The 23131-nt window shown below is 46.2% G+C and overlaps 1 protein-coding gene across 1 annotated transcript in view; it reads left to right on the top strand.

The window, feature by feature from the left end:
- Nucleotides 1-2574: 2574 nt before the first annotated feature.
- LOC137335704 (leucine zipper putative tumor suppressor 1-like) overlaps nt 2575-23131 on the top strand; it is a 48146-nt gene continuing 27589 nt past the window's right edge. Inside the window, exon 1 of the mRNA XM_068001005.1 lies at nt 2575-2696. The gene's annotated coding sequence lies outside the window, so the exon portion shown is untranslated. The remainder of the gene's footprint in view (nt 2697-23131) is intronic.

Below are 23131 nucleotides of genomic sequence, written 5' to 3'. Positions count from 1 at the left end.
TCCTCTGCCCTTTCCCCGTAGCCCTACTAATTTTTTCCTTTCAAATCAGTCAACAGTTGGGGCAGATTGTAAAGTTGATCCTGTAGTTTGACTTCCGTTAGAACATTTGGTGGCCCCTGGTACTATGTACACTGGGCTGAAAACCAGCCTGTGTTTACAGTGTTGAATTATTTTTTTGTAGTTTGAGGTTTAACGTTTATTGATAATGATCATTTTTTTCCACAATCGGTGAAAAGCAGAGAAGTTATGTTAAACTTGTGAAGAACCTTGGTTGGACCACACTTGGAGTACTGTGAACAGTTCCAATGGCCAGATTATAAAAAAAGGATATAGAGGCACTGGAGAAGGTGCAAAAAAGATTTACTAGGATGATACCAGAACTGAGAGGTTATACCTATCAGGAAAGATTGTGCAGGTTGGGTCTTTTTTCTCGAGAAAAGACGACTGAGGGGTGACCCGATAGAGGTCTTTAAGATTAAGAAAGGGTTTGATAGGGTAGACGTAGAGAAGATGTTTCCACTTGCGGGGGGAGACCAGATCTAGAGGCCATAAATCACTAATTCGTCACTCATAAATCCAATGGGGAATTCAGGAGAAACTTCTTTACCCAGAGTGGTTAGAATGTGGAACTCGCTACCACATGGAGTAGTTGAGGCGAACAGCATAGATGCATTTAAGGAGAAAGGAAAAAAGAATATGCTGATAGGGTTAGATGAAGTAGGGAGGAGGTTCGTGTGGAGCATAAACACCGGCATGGAACTGTTGGGCCGAATGGCCTGGTTCCGTGCTGTCCATGTAATTCTATGTAATAATCCACTGCCAGACCTCCAACCGGGGTGCAGTGTGTGAAAACTATCTGCTCTTTGTTACTTCTCCCTTCCCTGTTCAGACTGAATTATTAAAGAATGATGAGGTGGATAACAGCACGATGATTAATACAGTGTTGTTTTTAAGCCATTTACAGAATTGCTGATCCTAGTATAATTGGTTACATACTTATCTCTATTTTATTGTGCGGTTGAAAACAGCGTAAACGAAAGTCACCCAGAAATTTGGTGCTTGGGGGGGGAAATTTCTAATACATCGAATGGAATGAGAATGTCCTTAAGGCTATTATTACAATCTCTCAATGTAACCCTTTCTGCTGCCAGAGGTGCTATTTTAAGGCAGAACCTTTATGGACCAGACTGAATTCCATCATTTTATCAGACAGTGGAGCACTTTACATGCCGAGTAAATATTAATTGATACGGATTTACATCACAATGACATGGGAGCTCGCTGGGAATCAGGAGAGCTGTCAGCGAGGAAACACTGCAGCCAAAGACGCCTCCACTGCTCCTGCAAATACCCTTCTATCAGCCGAGATGGTCAAATGCAACCTAGAATGTGCCACCGTTGATTTATCCTCACTCCTGTCAGTCCAACACTTGTCTCCAACAACCTCGTCGTTAGCCTTCAGCTCAGGTGGTAGCACTCTGGCCTCTGAGTCAGAAGGTTGTGGGTTCAAGTCCCACTCCAGGGGCTTGAGCATATAATCCAGGAGGAGCAAGTGCTGCCTTTCGGATGAGACGTTAATCCGACGCGCCGTGTACCTTCTCGGGCGGATGTGAAAGATCCCATGGTACTATTTCAAAGAAGAGCTGGGGGAGTTCTCCCCAGTGTCCTGGCCGAAATTTATCTCTCAACCAATATCACTAAAGAACAGATTATCTGGTCATTATCACATTGCTGTTTGTGGGATCTTGCTATGCGCAAATTGGCTGCCATGTTTCCTACGTTACAACAGTGACAATGCTTCAAAGTAACTTATTGGCTGTCAAGCACTTTGGGGCGTCCTGAAGTTGTACAAGGCGCTATATAAATGCAAGTCTTTCTTTCTAGCCTGATAAAGATGAGCAACTCAGTGTCTGGGAACATTTGAGTGAGAATGTCAACTGAGGCTGGATTGGAGCCGACTCATCTGTCAGACCTTTTTATATTAATTACTATTTGAAAGGTTGGAGAAAGAGGACAATCATCACCAAATAATCTATTCATTCTTTACAAACGTTTTAACAGTTGAATAGGAAAGACGTGCTTCCTGGAGGTTTCTACTTGTGATGGAGAAATGGAGAGAGACTGAGCCTGTACGTCGTGTGGCATGTGCTTTGTGAAGAAGTTTTATTTTTTGACAGATTTGGAGTCCAGGCTCGGTAGGTGGAGAAGAAAGGGAGACTGTCCCTTTAAAGAAAAAGCCTCTGCTCAGCCCGAGAGCAAATCAGCACTAGAGCTTCTGGTGGGCTGAATGTGTAATGAGAAGGGGTGGTGGAGCAGAAGAGTTCGATAGCAGGGAGCCTGCTGGGCTCGGAGCCAAGCAGTGTTGTGTATATGTGTGTGCTGAAGGCTTGTCAGCGTGTTTGCTTCCCCAAGAGATGGGAGAGCTCAGGATACACAGAAGAGACCGGCAGTGAATGCGGCTAACTGAGGAGCTTGGGGAGGGGGGGGGTGAAAGCACAACTTCTGCTTGTCCTGGCAAGATCCTTTTCCAAAGAAACAATGCAAGAAGATGCGAGAGGTTGAATCTGTGCAGGTACAATGCAGTAAAATGGACTTGGATACATTGCTGTGCCATTTCAAGGAAGGAACCAGGGGAGTGGAGAAGGTGACATATTACCTTTGGAGAATGGTTTAACTACAAAGAGCTATGGAGGAAGGTAATACGATTTAAGTTATCGTTTGAAAATACTGTATCTTTCACCACAGTCCAGCGAGGGCTGAAGGTGCTCAGACATACCAAATCCTGAAAGCAGAAAGGGAGTAGGGAATGATACGAACAGACAGGGCTTAGAATATCGGGGGCAACTTAGTTGTTTTCACACACCAATAAATGTAAAGAAATAAATGTGTTCCAGGTTAAAAATATAGAGAATGTAAAATATATACAAGTGTTCGTCAGTTTGAAACTGTGCAAAGAAGCAGCTGGAACAATCAGCCAAAAAAGAGAAAAGGTTTTAAATGCACACTTCCCTTTTTTGAATGCAGTGCTGGAAGCTGTTCCTATCAGAGGAAGTTGTTTTAACTTGTTTGCATTTTTTTCTGCTCACACACGATCAATTCATTCTCCACATTTCCGAACAATCTACTTCACTCCTCTTTGTGCACAGGCATGTCAACCACTTAGATTCGGGAAAAAGATTTTTTTTTAAATAAAAGGTTTGCACTATTTCAGCCTGAGGCAGCTCGAATTCAGCATGGAACATTTATAGGTAATCGTTTCTTTTATAATTGCTAGATGGTAAGATGCTTTGAAAGCTGCGAAGGTCATTAAATATTCAAAAGGTTAAATGAACAAAATACTCCATGTAACTAGACTATTTTTTCAAAGAAGCTAAACGATTTCAAGTGAGCATGCTGTACTTATCACAACCACTCAAAATTATCAATGAAAATTTAAGTTCCTCTTCCCCTAAATCTCGCTGCAGGTCTCTTTCCTCTTCCCCATTGAGAAAGAAGATTTTAGTCATATTTTAAGATTGTCCCTGTACCACTAACCCCTGCCCCTCACCTCCATTAAAGCAAACGATTTTAAAAAATTGTTAGTGTATCTTTGGTGGTCAGCCGAGTTCAAAATCTATTGTGGGGACCTTGTGACAGTTCAGTTCTCCTAGGGACAGTGTCGAATTTACAATCCTTTTTCAAAGTGTGTAAATGGTTTATTCTGGAGGGGCAGTATTAAAGTGTAGAGAGCACCTCAACTAATAGACTGAATCTCACCACTGAAATGGAAATCGGATTAAGTGCAAGCACACACTTGGGAGAAGCAGAGAGAGTCAAAAAAGAAAAAGTGAAAATGTAGAGGAAATAATAGGGTACAAGCATCCTTTTTTAAAAATTCGTTCATGGGATGTGGGTGTCGCTGGCGAGGCCGGCATTTATTGCCCATCCCTAATTGCCCTTGAGACGGTGGTGGTGAGCCGCCTTCTTGAACCGCTGCAGTCCGTGTGGTGAAGGTTCTCCCACAGTGCTGTTAGGAAGGGAGTTCCAGAATTTCGACCCAGCGACGATGAAGGAACGGCGATATATTTCCAAGTCGGGATGGTGTGTGACTTGGAGGGGAACGTGCAGGTGGTGTTGTTCCCATGTGCCTGCTGCTCTTGTCCTTCTAGGTGGCAGAGGTCACGGGTTTGGGAGGTGCTGTCGAAGAAGCCTTGGCGAGTTGTTGCAGTGCATCCTGTGGATGGTACACACTGCAGCCACTGTGCGCCGGTGGTGAAGGGAGTGAATGTTTCAAGTGGTGGATGGGGTGCCAATTCGGCTCGAAATGTATGGAATTTCCATAATTTTCAATTCTATCTTATAACGGCTCATCTTCCATGAGGTTCTATGGTATTGTCCTTGGACTTTAGGGGGATGCGGGTTACAGAACAGATACTTAGAGGCTTGCACTATATTAGTCTAGGTTTCAAATGATTACTGCCTGGTACAATGAGGAAAACACAATTATCCTGGCAGCGTTATCCTAATAAAGCTATACTCCAGCAGAAAGTCAAAAAAAGTTGTGATTACGTAAGACCTGACTCCAATGGTTCTCAATATGTGAACTGTCACCTTGGAGGGAAAAAATTCATAATTTGCACTTAACATGAATTTAATATTTAATTAACGAGAATCAATTCAAAGGGCATAGATAGGCAATGACTTGGATTGCAGCTGCTCGGTTTTAAATGATCCACTCAAGTCAGTCTGGGGTTACAGCTGTATTGTCCCCAAACTGTTCACTTTAAAGTAGAGCTTTTGTAAAAGGACTTATATTTTTCAGCCGTCAGACTTTTTAATAGTTTGTTGCAAGTATAATTTAAGTTATTGATGATGCCCAATAGCACAATGTGCTGGTATGCTGCAGAATGGTTCGTTCTTACAGTTCCCTATCTGATTTCAGCCAGGCTGTCTGGGCAAAGTACTAAGGAAAAACTAAGGAGCTTCCCTATTGGGATAAAGGAAAACTGGACATTGAGTAAACTTAATCTGTTCTTAAGCACAACCTAATATTCAGTTACCAACCAGCACTGGTGGATTCCTAAAAAGAGGTTGGGGGCCTCTCCTCTCACTTGGGGAGTGTGGTGTGTGGAATAGAGGGACCTAAAGAAGGAAGAAAAAATAGGAGTGAGGAGAAATAAAAATACATTGAAAGTCCCCGGCAGTGAACAACACTGACTTTGGATTTTTGAGTGAGTCGAACTTAGATTGACGAGCCCACTGAGTTTAAACATGAGCCCAAATCAGAATCTATGAGAGAACTTGGGCTTCTCAAGCTTTGAATTGGGAATTCAAGCCTCTTAAAACAGGAAAGGCTCGACTCAGACCAGGTCTGACCAAACCCAACAAACGTTTGAACTTTGTCCCATCACCGCGAGTCAGTGTCGAGGTACTGCAGTTTCGCAATGAACTGACTGCCCTTTGCATGCCTGAGCTCTTTCTGTAGTTATTTATATCCATACCTGTCAACGTCAAAAAATTGAATGGTACTTTATTTCTACAGTTCACACTGCAAATATTTATTGCATGTACTTACAATTGTGACACTGTAGACTAAAATATTTGAATTTCACTTGTCTATTCAGATATTCTGCAGTATTAACAACCTCCTCGACTGCTTGTTGGGATTGTGAGGTCATTGCTTACATTTCAGGAGGACAAGAGAATAATCTTATTTGAGAGAATCTCATTTGTGAAGCACATGCTCCGTGGGCAAATTGTTGAGATTGCCTCCACTGCCCCCAAAATAACTGGAGTGTGGGTGTAACTTTCTTGCTTCAAATCGGGTTTAAGCTTACAACCCAAAATGCAGTGACTAAAATAGCTCTACAAGGTGACTGGAATGCAGCCAATTTTTACTTGTATTACGTTTTGGTGATAATCCAAAAAAGTACTTCATCAGATGTCAGGGAACACTGGCCAAACATCTTTATAATTAATGTTTTCATTTAATTTATTCTTGGGATGTGGGCATCGCTGACAAAGCCAGCATTTATTGCCCATCCCTCATTGCCCTGAGAAGGCGTTGGTGGTTCTTGAACTGAGTAGGCCACTTCAGAGGGCCGTAAAGAGTCAATTACATTGGTGTGGGACTGGAGTCACATATAGGTCAAATCGGGTAAGGACAGCAGGTTTCCTTCCCTAAAGGACATGAGTGAACCAGTTGGGATTGTCAACAACAACAACTTGCATTGAAATAGCACATAGACGTAAAACGTCCCAAGGCGCTTCACAGAAGTGTTATCAGACAAAATTTGACACCAAGCCACATAAGGACATATTAGAGACGGGCAATAAATGCTGGCCTTGCCAGCGACGCCCACATTCCATGAATGAAAAAAATATATTGGGACAGGTGACCAAAAGCTTGGTCAAAGAGGTAAGTTTTAAGGAGGTGAGAGAGGCAGAGGTTGAAGGAGCGAATTCCAGAGCTTATGGCCGAGACAACTGAAGACATGGCCGCCATTGGTGGAGTGAAGGAAATCAGGGATACGCAACAGGTCAGAGTTGGAGGAATGCAGAGATCTCGGAGGGTTGGAGGGTTGGAGGAGGTTACAGAGATAGGGAGGGGTGAGGCCATGGAGGGATTTGAACACAAGGATGAAAATTTAAAAACCGTTAATGTGATGGAATACCTTACTGTCGATAGTTTAACTTCTATTTCAACTGAGTGCCAACAGTGTGCTTCCTGCTTTCTTTCATTGTTCTGGCTGTACGAGCAGGCAGGAGTTCGAATCCCCTCGGCGAGCTTGAATCCGCAACTTGATGGACAAACAATGAAGCTGTTAACAAACGAGGTGATTGACACCAGTCCGATGCGTAAATATCTCAGAAACATGGTGTGATGACGACAGCATTTCTAGTTTTGTGCCTGCTTTGTAAATATTATATTTATTATTCAGTAAATGTAGGACTGGTTCGATGGCAAACAGTTTGATAAATCCTAAATTCCATTTACTCTTGAGCGTAGTACATTCACAGCACAGCAATGCAATCTATTAGCAATGTGTAGAAACAGGTGGTTGCAAAGTTCTCTCAGTGACTGTTCGGTGGGAAAGGAAGAAACCGCTCCACCAGACTGCTTCTGCTGTCAGCTTTGTCAGCCGAGGCTCAGTGGGCAGCACTCTCGCCTCTGAGTCAGAAGATTGTGGGTTTGAGTCCCACTCCAGAGTCTTGAACACATCATCTATGCTGACACTTCAGTGCAGTATTGAGGGAGTGCTGCACTGTCAGAGGTGCCATCTTTCGGATGAGACTGAGGCCCCATCCGCCCTCTCAGGTGGACGTCAAAGATCCCACGGCACTATTTCGAAGAAAAGTTGGGGAGTTCTCCCCGGTGTCCTGGCCAACATTTATCGCCCAACCAACATCACAAACAGATGATCTGGTCATTACTTCATTGATGTTTGTGGGACCTTGCTGTGCGCAGATTGGCTGCCGCGTTTCACATGTTATAACAGTGACTACACTTCAAAAGTACGTAATTGATTGTGAAATGCTTTGGGCCATCCTGAGGTTGTGAAATACAAGTCTTTTTTTTAAGTTAATTGAGTCTGAATGGTGAACTGGGAATGGTTAATTTGAATATCGAATAGATGAAGGCACAAGTTCTGTAGTATTCGCGGCACAACTTGTACAAGCAGTTCTTGTACCGACACAGACTATCACACTGACATAGTGGAGGAGTGCTGTACCATCACATCTTGATACACCAATTGCTGGAGACAACTGAAACAGACACAAGGCAAATCTCAGTGTGAGCTCAGGCCTTTGTTTGCACTGTGGTTGGTTCGTTTGCAGCATCCAGATGCTCCTTTCACTCTGGCTGTACATCCCCGACCAGAATGAAAGTCGAAGAGTAAACAGGATCTGTGCAAGAAGGTCAGGAGACTGGATGTCCTCGTAACGGTTACACTGAAATTAGTTCCTTTAGGCATTAATTGCATTAATGCAAGGAACATCTTAGGAACAGGAGGAGGCCATTCAGCCCTTCAAGCCTCTTCCACCATTTAGTTAGATCATAGCTGATCTGTATCTTAACTCCATCTACCCGCCATGGTTCATTAACCCTTAATACCGTAGCCTAACAAAAATCTATCAATCTCAGTTTGGAAATTTTCAATTGACCTCCCAGCCTCAACAGCTTTTTGGGGGAGAGAGTTCCAGATTTCCATTCCTCTTTGTGTGAAGAAGTGCTCCCTGACAACACCCCTGAACGGTCGAGCTTTAATTTTAAGGTCATGCCTCCTTGTCCTGGACTCCCCCCACCAGAGGAAATAGTTTCTCTCCATCTACCCTATCAACTCCTTAAATCAACTTAAACACCTCAACTAGATCACCCCATAGTTTTATATACTCGCGAGAATACAAGCCTAGTCCATGGAACCTGTCTGCATAATTTAACCTTTTTTGGCCCTGGTGAATGATCTTGGTCACAAGACAGCACCGAGTGGAAGTGAGGTGGCTCGCCAAGAGAAGGAAGAGAAAATCATTCGGAATTTCATGTCAGCTTGTGATTTAGCACCTCCCATCAGCAGAAACAAGCTTTATCACAACTTCATAATGAGAATACAATGTCAGGCTACACATCTGGTATGCAGACGTATTCTCTGCTCCCATTGTTTTCTTTTGCTGTGACCAAAGACAGTGTAGTATCATTAGGAAGTTATGATTGGACTTGGTTCTGTATTCACGTATTTCTAAGAAAGAGGAATAAAATGCTGTGCAAGTATTAAAAGTATGACCTGCGGCACATTTACAATCACCTGTCCATTATGTGCAGACTTCAACATCCTCTCTAAACTATATCATAAATTGAGGGGTTAATACCAAGAGTACGGTGCTGGGAACAGTCTATAAATTTCATCAATTCTGCTTTTAAATATTTAGCATCAAAACAGATGCAAACCTAAAAAACACTCACTGAAGCACTGCGACAGATAAAAAAAAAAGTAAATGCGCTCACCTTTAATGCAAAGCTTAAAGTCACCAACACCATCCATGACGGAGAAACCTTTTTGACAGAAGGAGAGAGAGAGAGAGAGAGAGTGAGAATTGCATCACACATTTTGTCCCTCCGTAGACGTGCATTAACTTTGTCTTTAGAAAAGACACCAGCAACTCAAAGGTTGTCTAAATTCGACCAAATTTAGATCTCAGGTTTGGTAACAGTCTTATGTCAAAGTATGCACAAGTCCCAGTTCAGCGTCAAAGTATACAATACCACTTACAGGTCAAACACTAACAAGCTTTTCAATCGTGTCACAAATCCTGTTTGATCTGGTTGCTCCTGCTCCTGTTAAATGAAATCTCATGGCTTGGAGACATTTGGTGGGTTGATGGGCCCTTGAAAGCAATTGCATTCAATTAGCCCATCCAAAAGGTATTGGGCAATTAATTCACTTTGCACAGCTGTGGAAATAGAGACACTTTTCCAGGAAGGGGAACAGGTTGGAGCGGGAATGACTCCGAATGCCAGTGTAAGGGCTCGGGTCCACAACCGAGCTGTGTATTTACTGTGGTCTATACCCTACCCAGAAAGGCAAGGGACAAAGCGAAGCGTCAATTTAACCACATTGTAGGTATCCTTCCCTCTAATGCCATGTTCTAGTCGACATGGCAGGAAATCTGCTGTCAGGCCACTTGCAATGCCACGGAGTAACCAGCAGCTTGATGATCAAGAGCAGGCCCGGGTGATTTTTTTTCCCCCTCCTGCATTCTCTCAGTCCATTTGGGGACCTGTCAAGTTTCTGCTCACCATTACCTTTGACGTTCTCAGCTGTGACTGGTCACGTGCTGTTTATCAAATAAAAAAGCAAGCATCTGATTTTCCCAGTGTTAGAATTTTAGCAGAAAGAAAGAACTTGGCATTTGCACAGCACCTTTCACACTCTCGGAAAGTCCTGAAGCACTTTACAGCCAATTAATTACTTTTGAAATACAGTCACTGTTGTAATGTAGGCAGATGCAGCACCAATTTTTACACAGCAAGGTCCCACAGATAGTAAATGAGATGAAAGGCCAGTTCATCTGTTTTTGGCAGTGTTGGTTGGAGGAATTTTGGCCAGGACATGGGAAGACCTCTTTTTTCTTCTTCAATTCGTGCAGTGGAATCTTTTCTATTAAGCTGAACAATCACTTCTCTCATTTGAAAGACGGCACCTCCAACAAAGCAGCACTCCCTCAATACTGCACTGAATTATCTGCCTTAGACTACGTGCTGAAGTCTTGGAGTGGGGCTTGAACCTTCAGACTCGAGCAAGAGAGCTACCAATTGAGTCAAGTTGACACTAACCTCTCCAACTGTCCTGGCCTCAACCAACTTCACTAAAAACAGATTATCTGGTCATTAGCTCATTGCTGTTTGTGGGACCTTGCTGTGTGCAAACTGGCTGCCGTGTTTCCCGATATTACAACAGTGACTACACTTCAAAAGTACTTAATTGGCTGTAAAGCGCTTTGGGACATCCTGAAATCGTGAAAGGCATGATAGAAACGCAAATGTTGGCGCATTTCTACGATGGAGTGGAGCTGATGGAAAGACAACAGCAAGTCTGACCTTAGCTGTATTATAAGGGCACCTTCAAGTTGTGCACTGGTCACCAAAGCCAATGATGCCACATTCTTCAGGCTTTTCTTTCTCCAAAAAATATAATTGTCACCCCTGTAGCAAGTCGACTATCTGTAGTTTCTATAGCACTGAATGAGGTTGACTGTACACACCTCCTTTGTAAATCTGATGGTGTACATCAATCAAAACAGATTTAATCTCCGATACACACAACAATATGATTTGCATTGTAGCGTATGCCTATTAACTCCAAGTTATTTAATTTGAACTACTGTACAGTTCGAATACAAATCGTACTTAAACGGGCTCCTGCACCATTTTAATGCAACTGCTTAACAACTTACATTTAAATAGCACCTTTATCGTAGTGAAACATCCCAAGGCGCTTCATAGGAACATAATCAGACAAAAATTGACACCAAGCCACATAAGGAGCTATTAGGACAGGTGTCCAAAAGCTTGGTCAAAGGGGTAGGTTTTAAGGAGCGCCTTAAAGGAGCAGAGAGAGGTGGCTGGGCGGAGAGGTTCAGGGAGGGAATTCCAGAACTTAACTTCGGGCCTAGGCAGCTGAAGGCACGGCCGCCAATGGTGGAACGATAAAAATCAGGGATGCGCAAGAGGCCAGAATTGGAGGAGCGCAGAGACCTTGGAGGGTTGTCGGGCTGGAGGAGGTTACAACAACAACAAACAACAACCTTACATCCATCCTCCCCCACCCACCCCCCAGCCCTTTGCAGAATGGATGTGGACCAAAGCACAAACAACCAGCCAAAAAAAAAAAATCGCCATTTGCCAGGAAATTTTGTCTGCTAATTTAGGTCCTTTCTCAGTTTCACCTCTTTTATTCCTAGTTTATCTCAACCACGAGTCGGTTACTGGTCAAGGTAAATTAACAGGAAAAGTGGGAGGGGATGATTTTTTTAAAAAATGACAGTATTTTGGGTAGATTATGAGATTGTGACATTCCTACTCAAACTTCTCAGTCCTTCAGCCTGAAAGGGTTAAAGGAGATGGTGGGGGGGGAGGGGGCGGAGGGAGAAAGAGTGTCGAGTTCCTGCTTTGAGCGCGACAGGTGATGGTGAACTAGAATGGGGGGTGGGGGGTGTGTCTGTATAAATAATTTCTACTATCACAGGGGTTCCTCTATTATGCAACACTGTTCGATGGAATGTGAAGATTTCCCGCTCGCTGGGGTATGCCTGGACTGATTGCCAAGATTCTGCTCTGACTGAACAAGTTGCTCTGGGCACTGTAACACGGTTCAGTTCCTGCAGCATGGCTGGGCTCATCGCCAAAAGTGGCAGCTGACGCTTAAAAGTCATGGAACTGAAAGTGACCAACACAAGGATTTTTAATTCAGCTCACTGCCAAATCCCGTGTGTGGTATGATAAAAAGTGAGAATTTTTCTTTTAGTTTTTAAAATGCGGTGGAATTCGATTTCCTTGCCCTACCTTTGGCGGCCGTGCCTTCAGCTGCCTAGGCCCTTAGCTCTGAAATTCCCTCCCTAAACCTCTCCAACTCTCTCTCCGCCTTAAAAACCCTCCTTAAAACGTGCCTCTTTGACCAAGCTTTTGGTCCCCTGTCCTCATAACTCCTTATGTGGCTCAGTGACATATTTTGATTGATAGCACTCCTGTGAAGCACCTTGGGACGTTTTTACTACATTAAAAGCACTGTGTAATGCAAGTTGTTGTTGTTGTGGCACTCTTTCCCCCCCCACTTCTCCTCCGTCCCCCTCTGTAACATCGCCTGTCTCCGCCCCGCCTCAGCACATCTGCGGCTGAAACCCTCATCCATGCCTTTGTAAACCTTTAGACTTGACTATTCCAATGCTCTCCTGGCTGGCCTCCCATCTTCCACCCTCCATAAACTTGAGCTCATCCAAAACTCTGCTACCCGTATCCTAACTCGCACCAAGTACCGTTCACCCATCACCCCCTGTGCTCGCTGACCTACATTGGCTCCCGGTCCGGCAACACCTCGATTTTAAAATTCTCATCCTTGTTTTCAAATCCCTCCATGGCCTCGCCCCTCTCTATCTCTGTAACCTCCTCCAGCCCAATAACCCATCGAGATCTCTGCGTTCCTCCAATTCTTGCCTCTTGCGCATCCTCGATTTTCATCGCTCCACCATTTGCGGCGTGCCTTCAGCTGCCTGGGCCCTAAGTTCTGGAATTTCCTCCCGAAACCTCTCCCCCTCTCTCTCCTCCTTTAAGACGCTCCATAAAACCTACCCCTTTGACCAAGTTTTTGGTCACCTGTCCTAATATCTCCTTATGTGGCTCAGTGTCAAATTTTGTTTGATAATACCCCCGTGAAGCGCCTTGGGACGTTTTACTACGTTAAAGGCACTATATAAATGCATGTTGTAATGGAAATGCCATTTTACATACAGCAAAGTCCCACAAACAGCAATGTGATAATGACCAGTAATCTGTTTTTAGTGATGTTGGTTGAGGAATAAATATGGGCCAGGATACCAGGGAGAACTCCCCTGCTCTTCTTCGAAATAGTGCTGTGGGATCTTTTACGTCCACCTGAGATGGTAGATGAGGCCTCGGTTTAGAATCTCATCCGAAAGACAGCGCGGCCCTCAGTACTGCACTGGGAGTGTCGGCCTGGATTAGTGCTCATGTCTCTGGAGTGGGACTTGAACTCACGACCTTCTGACTCAGAGGCGAGAGTGCTACCAACTGAGCCATGGCTGACACTGAGACATGGCATACTCGAAAAGCCAGTACACGTAGGAAAGTGGCACATGACATGAGCTGGATGCAGGCAAAGTGCAGACAGCAGCATGGCATCGCACCTCAACTCGACCCTCATAGCTGCTCCCATGTCTTTACCAGTACCACTCCTAAATTGATTGGATGCAGTCACACAAGAGCATTTGGGGATGATTCAGCCTCTGGCTCTGCTCTCTGCCCTGGACAAATCGTGCTCCAGCCTCCTTCCCCCTCGATGGCAAAATCGAGGGCTTTTGAGCAGTATTCTGATCTGACAACACATGCTGAAGAAAATGCGAGCAGGATAGTGTGATTTTCGCTGCAGATTGATGGCAACAAGGAAGCCCTCAAAATGTCTGGTAAAGCTTCAGGAGTTTCCACTGGTCACAACAGTGCGCTGCTAACTCAGTCAGCCGTGGCTCAGTGGGTAGCACTCTCGCCTGAGTCAGTAGGTCGTGGGTTCAAGTCCCGCTCCAGAGACTTGAGCACACATAACCTAGTCGACACTCCCAGTGATGTACTGAGGGAGTGCTGTCAGAGGTGCCATCTTTCTGATGAGACATTAAACCGAGGCCCCGTCTGCCCTCTCAGGGGGACGTAAAAGATCCCTCGGCACTATTTCGAACAAGAGCAGGGGAGTTCTCCCCAGTGTCCTGGCCAATATTTATCCCTCAACCAGCATTACTAAAACAGATTGTCTGATCATCAACATGTTGCTGTATGTGGGATCTTGCTGTGCGCAGATAGGCTGCCATCTTTGCTACGTTACAACAGTGACTACGCTTCAAAAGTACTTAATGGGCTGTAAAGCGTTTTGAGATGTCCTGAGGTTGTGAAAGGCGCTGTACAAATGCAAGTCTTTCTTTTCTTTTCTGACTCGCTCAGCAGACAGAACGTAATTACTCCACACAATAGCACCACATGACTTTGAAAATCCGCAGCAAGAGCTGAATTTGTATTTAAATTGGCACATGCTGCAGACGTCCTCGGAGGAGATGTAACCTTAGGGCCATCGTGTGGACTGTGACAAATGGCAAGCGTGTGCAACAGTGAATAGTGAGCCATGTGGGGCGCGTAGCCCACTGGTCCTTGGGGAAGGCTGCTCTAAATGCACCACGGGAGAGGCCTAACACAAGGTCCCTGTGCCGAAAAGGGTGGGTGAGGGGCTCGGGCTCCAATTAGACCACTGCTGGGAGAAGCCTGTCAGGTTGTTTCAGTCAGACTGCGAACAGGATAGTGTGATTTTCACTGCAGATTGATAGCAACAAGGATGCCCTCAAAATTTCTGGTAAACTTTATCCGCATGTCATTGTTTTTTTTATATTTCAATTGGACCTAATTTTGTTTAATTCTTGCTAAGCCAGTGCAGTAAGGTTTGAGAGAAGTACAAGCCCCTTACACTCACATTCATAAGTATGAAAACATCAAATACAAAAGTCAGTCATCACTCTATACTGTGTTAAAGGGACCAAGAACAGACTGGCTGAACACTCGATACTGAGCTTACCAAGAGATTACAGCCTGGAAATTACTGTGTGACCAGTCAATGTTTCCTGGTTTTGCACACACTAATTTGGAGAATAGTCTCTCTCTTACCTGTCTCTGAAGTCTTTGTGCCGTTTCTCTCTGACTCTCCCTGCTTCTTTCTCTCTCTGTCTGTCTCTATCTCAGATGTCTTGCACCATTAGTATTGACCTTGTCAAACTGTCAACAAAATGCAGGTTGAGGTGATCAGTCAGCTTCAAAATTCAACGGTTTTGTTTCGAAAATTGAAGCAAAATTAAACAGAGAAAGCAGACTCTTTGGGGTCAATTTTCGGATGGCCACACAGGTGCGTTCATGGCTGGGGGGGGGGGGTTCCTAAAATTGGGGAATCCCAGAGCGGGTCCGGAGCCCGGCTCCAACCCGCCCACTTCCGGGTTCCCCAATGACGCGAATCAGTGCGCACGCAGCCCCCGCATACGGGACTCCCACCGGCAATTAAAGCCGGCGGGATGACAGTTTAGATCGTTAGGGAGGTACTTGAAGTCATGGACAGACCTCATTGGGAAGAGATTTTAGCAGGGATGTGATTTTGGACTCTCCTCAGCGTGTTTCCCATGCTGTGGGCAACACTCCCTGTTGTTGCAGACGTGTTTCAGTCAGCAGCCATTGGGAGATGCAGAGGATTCCTTGACAGTTGTGGGGAATACCTCATTCATTGCAGCAGGGCACTCTATCACCTCAGACAAAGTTTTGCCTGCCACACCGTTGTCTCCACACAACATTATTACATCATACCCTAAACTCTGCTGTTCAAACACATTTACCTACTTTGCGGACCCCCTCACACTCACACCGTCAGGATGGGGTGGGGGGTTCCATAGCTGCATTCATCACTCCATTGGAGGACGAGCAACATCACCAACCTCGCCAGGCATGCCGTCCACCTCCGCCACGTGGAGCTACACAACACAATGCTGTGCAACAGGCACCTGCACAAAGTAGTTGTGCAACTACACATACACCCACTGTAGGGTGACCCAATGGGTGGCATCAAGGGTGTTCATGGAGAACCTCATGAAAGGGCATTATTGCACAAGCCAGTCAAGAATGGCCAAGACGTGGCAATAGTGGTGACAATATAATATGTAATGTGAGTTGATCAGAAATCAAATGCAAGTAAAAACCATGACAAACCCTCAAACACCCTTGTGCATCCCTTTCATGCTCATGACATGTTTGCCTTACGCTTCCTACTACACATATGTTATGCATGCCCTGTGGCTGCAGCACAGGTAGTGGCAGGTGGGGTGAGGCTGACCATGAAAGAGATGCATCAGAGGGTGAGTATGAGACAGAGCCATGAGATTGTATGAGGATTGGGTTGAGTGGTAGTGGTGGGATGAGTACTGGGGAGGTGAGGAAGTGCAGGTAAGATGAGGATGAGGGTTCAGTGGGTGTGAGGAGTGATGTGATAGAGTAGTGTTGGCAGTGCAGAAGGAGATGTGGGGTGGGGGCAGTGATGTAACAGATGGAATGTAGGGGAATGAGTAAGTGTACTCACTTTGGCTGATCTGGTTAGGCCATTGAAGCGCCTCCTGCACTGTATGCAGGTGCGTGATATGTTGGTGGTGCTGGTGACCTCTTCTGCCACCTCGAGCCAGGCCTTCGAGGTGGCAGAGGCAGGCCCACTTCCTCCCGTCTACCGAGTGGAAGATCTCCCTCCTCCTCACCCCATCCAGTAAGACCTGGAGTGAGGCATCATTAAACTTGGGAGCAGTCTTCCCCCTGGGCTGCTCCATGCTGTAATTTTGCCTATTTTCTGCAGCATCAGTCAGTGGAGGACTGCCCCTTTAAATAGGGCTCCTCCAGCTGACAGCCTATGATGCGGGTGTGCAGTCCGCCTGCTGCGCAGCTTTCTAGCGCGAAACCCGGAAGCCAAGGTAAGTGCCTTCAATTTACTTACGATCGCGTGCCAAACCCACCGATTTCACTCGACCCCCCGCTGCCAACCCGCCTCCCTCCTAATATCGGGCCCTATCACTCTGTCTCTCTCAGCCCTTCTCTCTCAGCTTAAAATACTTGTTAAAAGTTTAAAGAACAGCAAACAAAAGCTACAACAAGTGTGTCATCAGCACACTGTTAATTTTCTCTCTCTCTCTCACTCACTCACACAGCCTCTATTTAAAAAAAAACACCCAATATAAAGTTCACCTCAGTAAAGTTTTTCAAATATAGTTAGAATTACATAAAAATTACAACACGGGAACAGGCCATTCAGCCCAACCAGTCCATGTTGGTGCTCATCCTCCACGTGAGCAGTATTCTAATCTCATGTGCCCACCCTATTCCCATATCCCTTTATCACCTTTCCTTCAACCACCTATCTAACCTGTTCTTAAACATTGACATGGTCTCTGCTTCAATCACCAACTCTGAGTCACTTAGAGTCACAGCTCTGGGGGAAGATATCAAACCCAAGCCCAGGCTTTTGGGAGAGGCTCAGGCCTTTAAGTAAAATGAAGGCATTAAAAGACGCAGAAGACAATTCAATCGATAAATTTAATCATGCTATCGTGAAATCTGTAATTTTTTTGAATTGGAGAGAGTTAGCTAGGCACAGGGGTTTAAGATCATAGTTCAAGAGTGGAGAGCCAAGATGGCTGAAGGCTATGCCACTGAGGATAGAGCAGAAGGAAGTGGGGTTGCACAGGAGGCTAGAGTCAGAAGAAGGGAGTGCAAGGTTGAAGAAAGTTGCAGAGGTCGAGAAGGACGAAGCTATGGAGGAATTTGAAAATGAAGATGAGGATTTTGAATTCAATACACTGGAAGGACAAGGAGTCCATGCTGGTTGGCAAGGTCAGGGAGATAGATGAGCTGGACTTAGCGCAGGTTTGGATGTGTACAGTCAAGGGTTGGACGAGTTGGGAGTTTATGTTGGGTGGAGCTCAGGAAACCGTCAAGGGTAGCCTGGACTCAAGAAATGACATGGATTAGGGTTTCAGCAATGACGAGGGTGAGGTAAGGAGAGAAAAGGGGTAATGTGGCAGAAATGGAAATCGGTGGTCTTATGAAACTCAGCTCAAACAGGTCATGGAGGCTGCGCATTGTTGGATTAAGCCTGAGTTGGCAGCCAGGAAGGAGGATGGCTTGGGTGCAAAGTTTTTGGTGGCAGCTGAACAGGATAACTTCAGTTTTGAAAATGTTAGTTGGAGCTGGAGCTGACAGATTGGCAGCACGGTGGTGGGCATAGAGTCGGGGGTGGAGATGTTCAGCTGGATCTCGAGTCAAGAAACAAGTATATTTGCTAATATATTACATTGAATTTATAGCAGAGAAACAGGCCATTCAGCCCAACTGGTATATGCCAGTTTTTATGCTCCACACCAGCCTCCTCCCACCCGGCTTCATCTAACCTTCAATTCCTTTCTCGCTCATGTACTTATCTAGCTTCCCCTTAAATGCATCTCTGCTATTCACCTCAACTACTCCATGTGGTTGCGAGTTGCACATTCTAACCACTCTCTGGGTAAAGAAGTTTCTCCTTAATTCATTATTGGATATTTAGTGACTATCTTATATTTATGGCCCCTAGTTTTGGTCTTCCCCACAAGTGGAAACATCTTCTCCACGTCTACCCTATCGAATCCCTTAAAGACCTCTATAAGATCACCCCTCGGCCTTCTCTTTTCTAGAGAAAGAAATACTCTCACAAGAAATAGTACACACATCAGAAATATCTACTTTATATGTAAAAAGCCCCTTCAAAATGCACTAAATAAAGTGAGCAACAGTTTCAGGAAGGGGTCCATGTCCCCCAGACTCCAGTAAAAACAAATCTCATACATGATACACTACAGCCACGGCTGAAATTTCACCCCACCAACGTTTCTGTGGATCTGAAGGGGTTACTGCCGGTAAAGTGCCAGCTTTTCTACAAAATAGTTGAACCCAACTGAGGCCACAGAGGGTTAAACTCTCAATCTAAATTTCCGTTCGCATGGGGAAAAGAAAATAAACTTGAAATATTATTGCTCTTAGTGAAGCATTAATTTAGTAATTGAGGTGAGTCAATTGAGTACTTGAGGCCGAGTCTGAGTGTAATTGCTGGGTTCAATAATCACCAAGATCATCTGGAGTGTCAACACAAGGAGAAAAATTATAGGGACCATGACATGCATCAACCTGAAGGATGATTCCTTCTCAATAACGAAAACTTGCAGATGCATTTAAGGGGAAGCTAAATTAGCACATGAGAGAGAAAGGAATAGAAGGATATGCAGATAGGGTTAGATGAAGAGGGGTGGCAGGAGGCTGGTGTGGAGCATAAACACCGGCATGGACCAGTTGGGCCGAATGGCCTGTTTCTGTGTTGTGGACTCTGTGTAATTCTGTGTAAACGAGCCAAGACTTTGAGTGTTTCTTTTAACAAACAAGACAATTTCTTTCTAACCTGTGCACTTATCCCTCCCCCTTGTCACAAATCGGCACCTCTCAAAACCAGCAGCCATTTGCGTATTGCTCCATTTACTTTAAGTGTCTAATCAGTCACCCCCATCCCCACATCAGAATGGCAGAGTTTGGTCGGTGGAAAGGATTTAACCAACGACAGCTCAGCTCGAGAGACGCAAGTGCCCCCGTCATTAAAACAAACACACGTTACTCCAGACATTTGGAATGGCAGACGGCATCCAATTCATTTTAAAATAGGGGGAACAACTTAAAAGGAACAACGTGGCAAACATTATGAAATAGATAAGAGAGAGTTATACCTCGGTAAAACGGTGTGCATTATATAATACACACAGGAACGTTAAATCTTTTCAAAACAAAGTGCGTTCTAGTGTAATTAATACAGAAGTGTTTTAATTTTGTTAACAGTGCACATTATTGATCTCCCAGACAAAAGCTTTACATGATTACTATATGTGTTGTACAGAGAACTATTTCCTCTGTTCGGGGAAATCAAGAACAAGGGGACATAATCTTCAAATCAGAGCTCGGCCATTCAGGAGCGGAATCAGGAAGCATTTTTTCACACTCAAGGCGGTAGAAATTTGGAACTCTCCTCCCCCCCCCCACCCCCTCCAAAAATGACTGTGGGCGCTGGCTGACGATTGGAGCTTTGAAGACTCAGATCGATAGATTTTTGTTGGGTGAGGGTAGCAAGGGATATGGAGCAAAGGCAAGAAAATGGAGTTGAGGTGCAGATCAGCCATGACCTAACTGAATGGCGGAGCAGGCCCGAGGGGCTGAATGGCTTACTCCTGTTCCTAATGTTCCTATATATTTATATATTTCATGCTATTCCATTGCATTCATCAGCTGCCTGTGCTAAACATCTCTTATTAACGTTATCAAGCTTTTGGTCAGAACTCCTGGGGCTCGAATTTAGCAGGCCTGCGGTTTCCCAGCGGGTGGTCCTCCGGGAGCGTGGTCAACACGCTCGGCGAAATTAGTGGGTTGCCCACGCGATCGTAGCAGGCAACCCACTAATAGGAATCAATTACCTGCTCCTCCGGGGTCCGCGGCGCTGGCCTGCGCGTCGGTCAGGCTGCGCATGCGCAGTACGATCTGTCAGCTGGAGGCTCTCTAGTTAAAGGGGCAGTCCTCCACTGACAGATGCTGCAACCAATGGAACAAATTGCAGCATGGAGCAGCCCAGGGGGAAGGCTGCTCCCAGTTTAATGATGCCTCACCCCAGCTATCATCAGATGGGGTGAGGAGGAGGGGGAGGACACAGATCATCCCCCCGGCGGGCGGGAGGAAGCGGTCTGCCTCTGCCACCAAGAAGGCCTGGCTCGAGGTGGCAGAGGGGGTCACCTGCGCCACCAACATATCGCCCACCTGCATACAGTGCAGGAGGCGCTGCAATGACCGCAGTAGGTCAGCCGCAGTGAGAACACGAAGTCTTTCCCCTACACTCCGTCTGCCACAACACTGCCCCCACCCCACATCTCCTTCGGCACCGCCAACACTATTCTGTCACATCACCCTTCATACCCACTCACACCCCATCCTCATCTTACCTCCACCTACTCACCTCGCCAGTACTCACCCTGCCACTAACACGCAACCCAATCCTCATACAATCTCATTGCTCCATCCCATACTCACCCTCTCGTGCATCTCCCTCACGGCCAGCCTCACTCAACCTGCCACCACCTGTGCTGCAGCCACAGGGCATGCATCACATATGTGCAGTAGGCAGCGTAAGGCAAACGTCTCGTCAGCATGAAGGGGGTGCACAAGGGTGTCTGAGGGTTTGTCATGGGTGTTACCCATATTGAATTTCAGAGCAACAAACAGCACACATTATATTGACACCACCACTGCCATGTCTCCGCGAATCCTGTCCGTTGTGTCCAATAATGCCCGCTCCTGGGTATCACTATGAGGACCCACCACTGATGCCACCCATCGTGTTACTGCAGAGTAGGTGCAGGTGTATTTGCAGGGCTCGTCCGCGCAGACGACTGAGAGACATCGGCGGTGTAGCCGGCTGCACCCTGGAAGGATGCGGAGGAGAAGGTGTGGAGGGCAGTGGTGACTTTGACAGTGACAGGTAAGCAGTTGGTGCTGGGGCCAGCCAGGAGCAGCTCGGCATGAAAGAGGCTGCAGATCTCCACGACTACATGTCGAGCGAATCTGCGCCTCCCTGTGCACTGCTGCTCGGAGAGGTCCGGGGAGCTGCGCCTCGGTCTGTGGACCCTGTGGCGAGGGTAGTGCCCTCTGCGATGCGTCTCTCTCTGCGGTAGCCCTCCCTCCTGCTGTGCAGGTGGGCGTGCAACAACACCGTGTTGGGGGGATCCACGTCTCTGCGGCGGACGGCGTGGACTGCGAGGCTGCTGGTGCTGGTCATGCTCTTCGTCCTCCGAGGGTCTCCACACACCACCCAACTGGCAGGTGTTGGTCTGAGGGGTTGTGCAGGGTAGGTGTGTGGTTCCTCGGACTGGGGCTGCGGTTTCGTGTCGGTCTGTCCTCTGGCTTGGCGGGGGGTGGTGGAGGGCAGGGGTTGCCCTATGTGACGCGGTGGCCTCCTGCGTGGGTGAGGGCTCTCCCCCGTGGAGCGCACCTTGGCACCTGCCACAGGCTGCTGGCTGCAACACGCCTGGTTGGAGGGAGACTGTTTCCCCCAGTGTGTGAAGCTCACTGCCTTGAACCTAAAATCCCACATTTCCTCTTTTGACAGCTGCTTCAGCTCATTAACTGACCACAACGAGCAAGGTAAGTACTCTCAAGTGGAACCCCGCGGGCTTTAATTGCCTGCGGGATTCCCACCAGCGGGGCTTGCGCGCGCAGCCCCGCACGTCAGCGCGGTACCCGGAAGTGGCCGGGATTTCATCGCGATCCGGTCACGTGACCGGATATCGGGATTTTCGGGGCCACCCCGCTGGGAACCCGCCGGAAACACGATCCTAAAATCGAGCCCCTGGTATCTCCTCCTTTGGCTCGGTGTCCATTTTTGTCAGATGAGGCCTCTGTAAAGTGCCTTAGGCTGTTTAAAGACGCCATATAAATAAAAGTTGTGGATGTCCTAACAAATGAGAAGAAAATGTTGAACTCTCTCCTCCTAACTCATATTCCATTTTTGAAGGGAATTTTTTAGCAAAGAAAACTCAGGTAAAACTGCTCAATGATGTTACTTTGGTGATGCCGTTCCTTGAGGCAGCAGCAGAAACGGGGTGGTGAATGGCTGGGCAACATTTCTGTGTCGCTACCGATCCGTTTACGCTAGGTGGAGGGGCTGTAAAACTGGCCCCCGTCAAGTCATTCAAATCCTGCGTGCTCCAAAACACACCCCTCGCCTCATTGTTCTCGATGTCGGACTTAAGAACTGGATTTTGAACCTCCTCTTCCCCACTCCACTAAACAGGAGCCAGCTTTACAGAATTTAGTATGTCATACAGCACAGAAGGTGGCCATTCGGCCCATCGTGCTTGTGCCGGCTCTCCAAAAGAACTACCAATTAGTCCCACTCCCCCCTGCTCTTTCCTCATAGCCCTGCAAATTTGTCCTTTTTAAGTATTTATCCATTCCATTTTGAAAGTTACAATTGAATCTGCTTCCACCGCCCTTTCAGGCAGTGCATTCCAGATCATAACAACTCTCTGCTAAACAAAATTCTCCTCATCTCCCCCCTGGCTTTTTTGCCAATTATATTAAATCTGCATCCTCTGATTACCGACCCTCCTGCCAGTGGGAACAGTTTCTCCCTATCTACTCTATCAAAACCCCTCATCCTGACAGGAAAGTCATGTGTTTCGTTTGGAGCACAGAGGTGACGCAAATGATGTCTCAATAATGCTTTAGGGCTTATTCATGGCGGTATAG

The sequence above is a fragment of the Heptranchias perlo genome, chromosome 20, assembly GCF_035084215.1.
Source record: "Heptranchias perlo isolate sHepPer1 chromosome 20, sHepPer1.hap1, whole genome shotgun sequence".
NCBI lineage: Eukaryota > Metazoa > Chordata > Chondrichthyes > Hexanchiformes > Hexanchidae > Heptranchias > Heptranchias perlo.
This window is presented reverse-complemented; position numbering and strand designations above follow the sequence as displayed.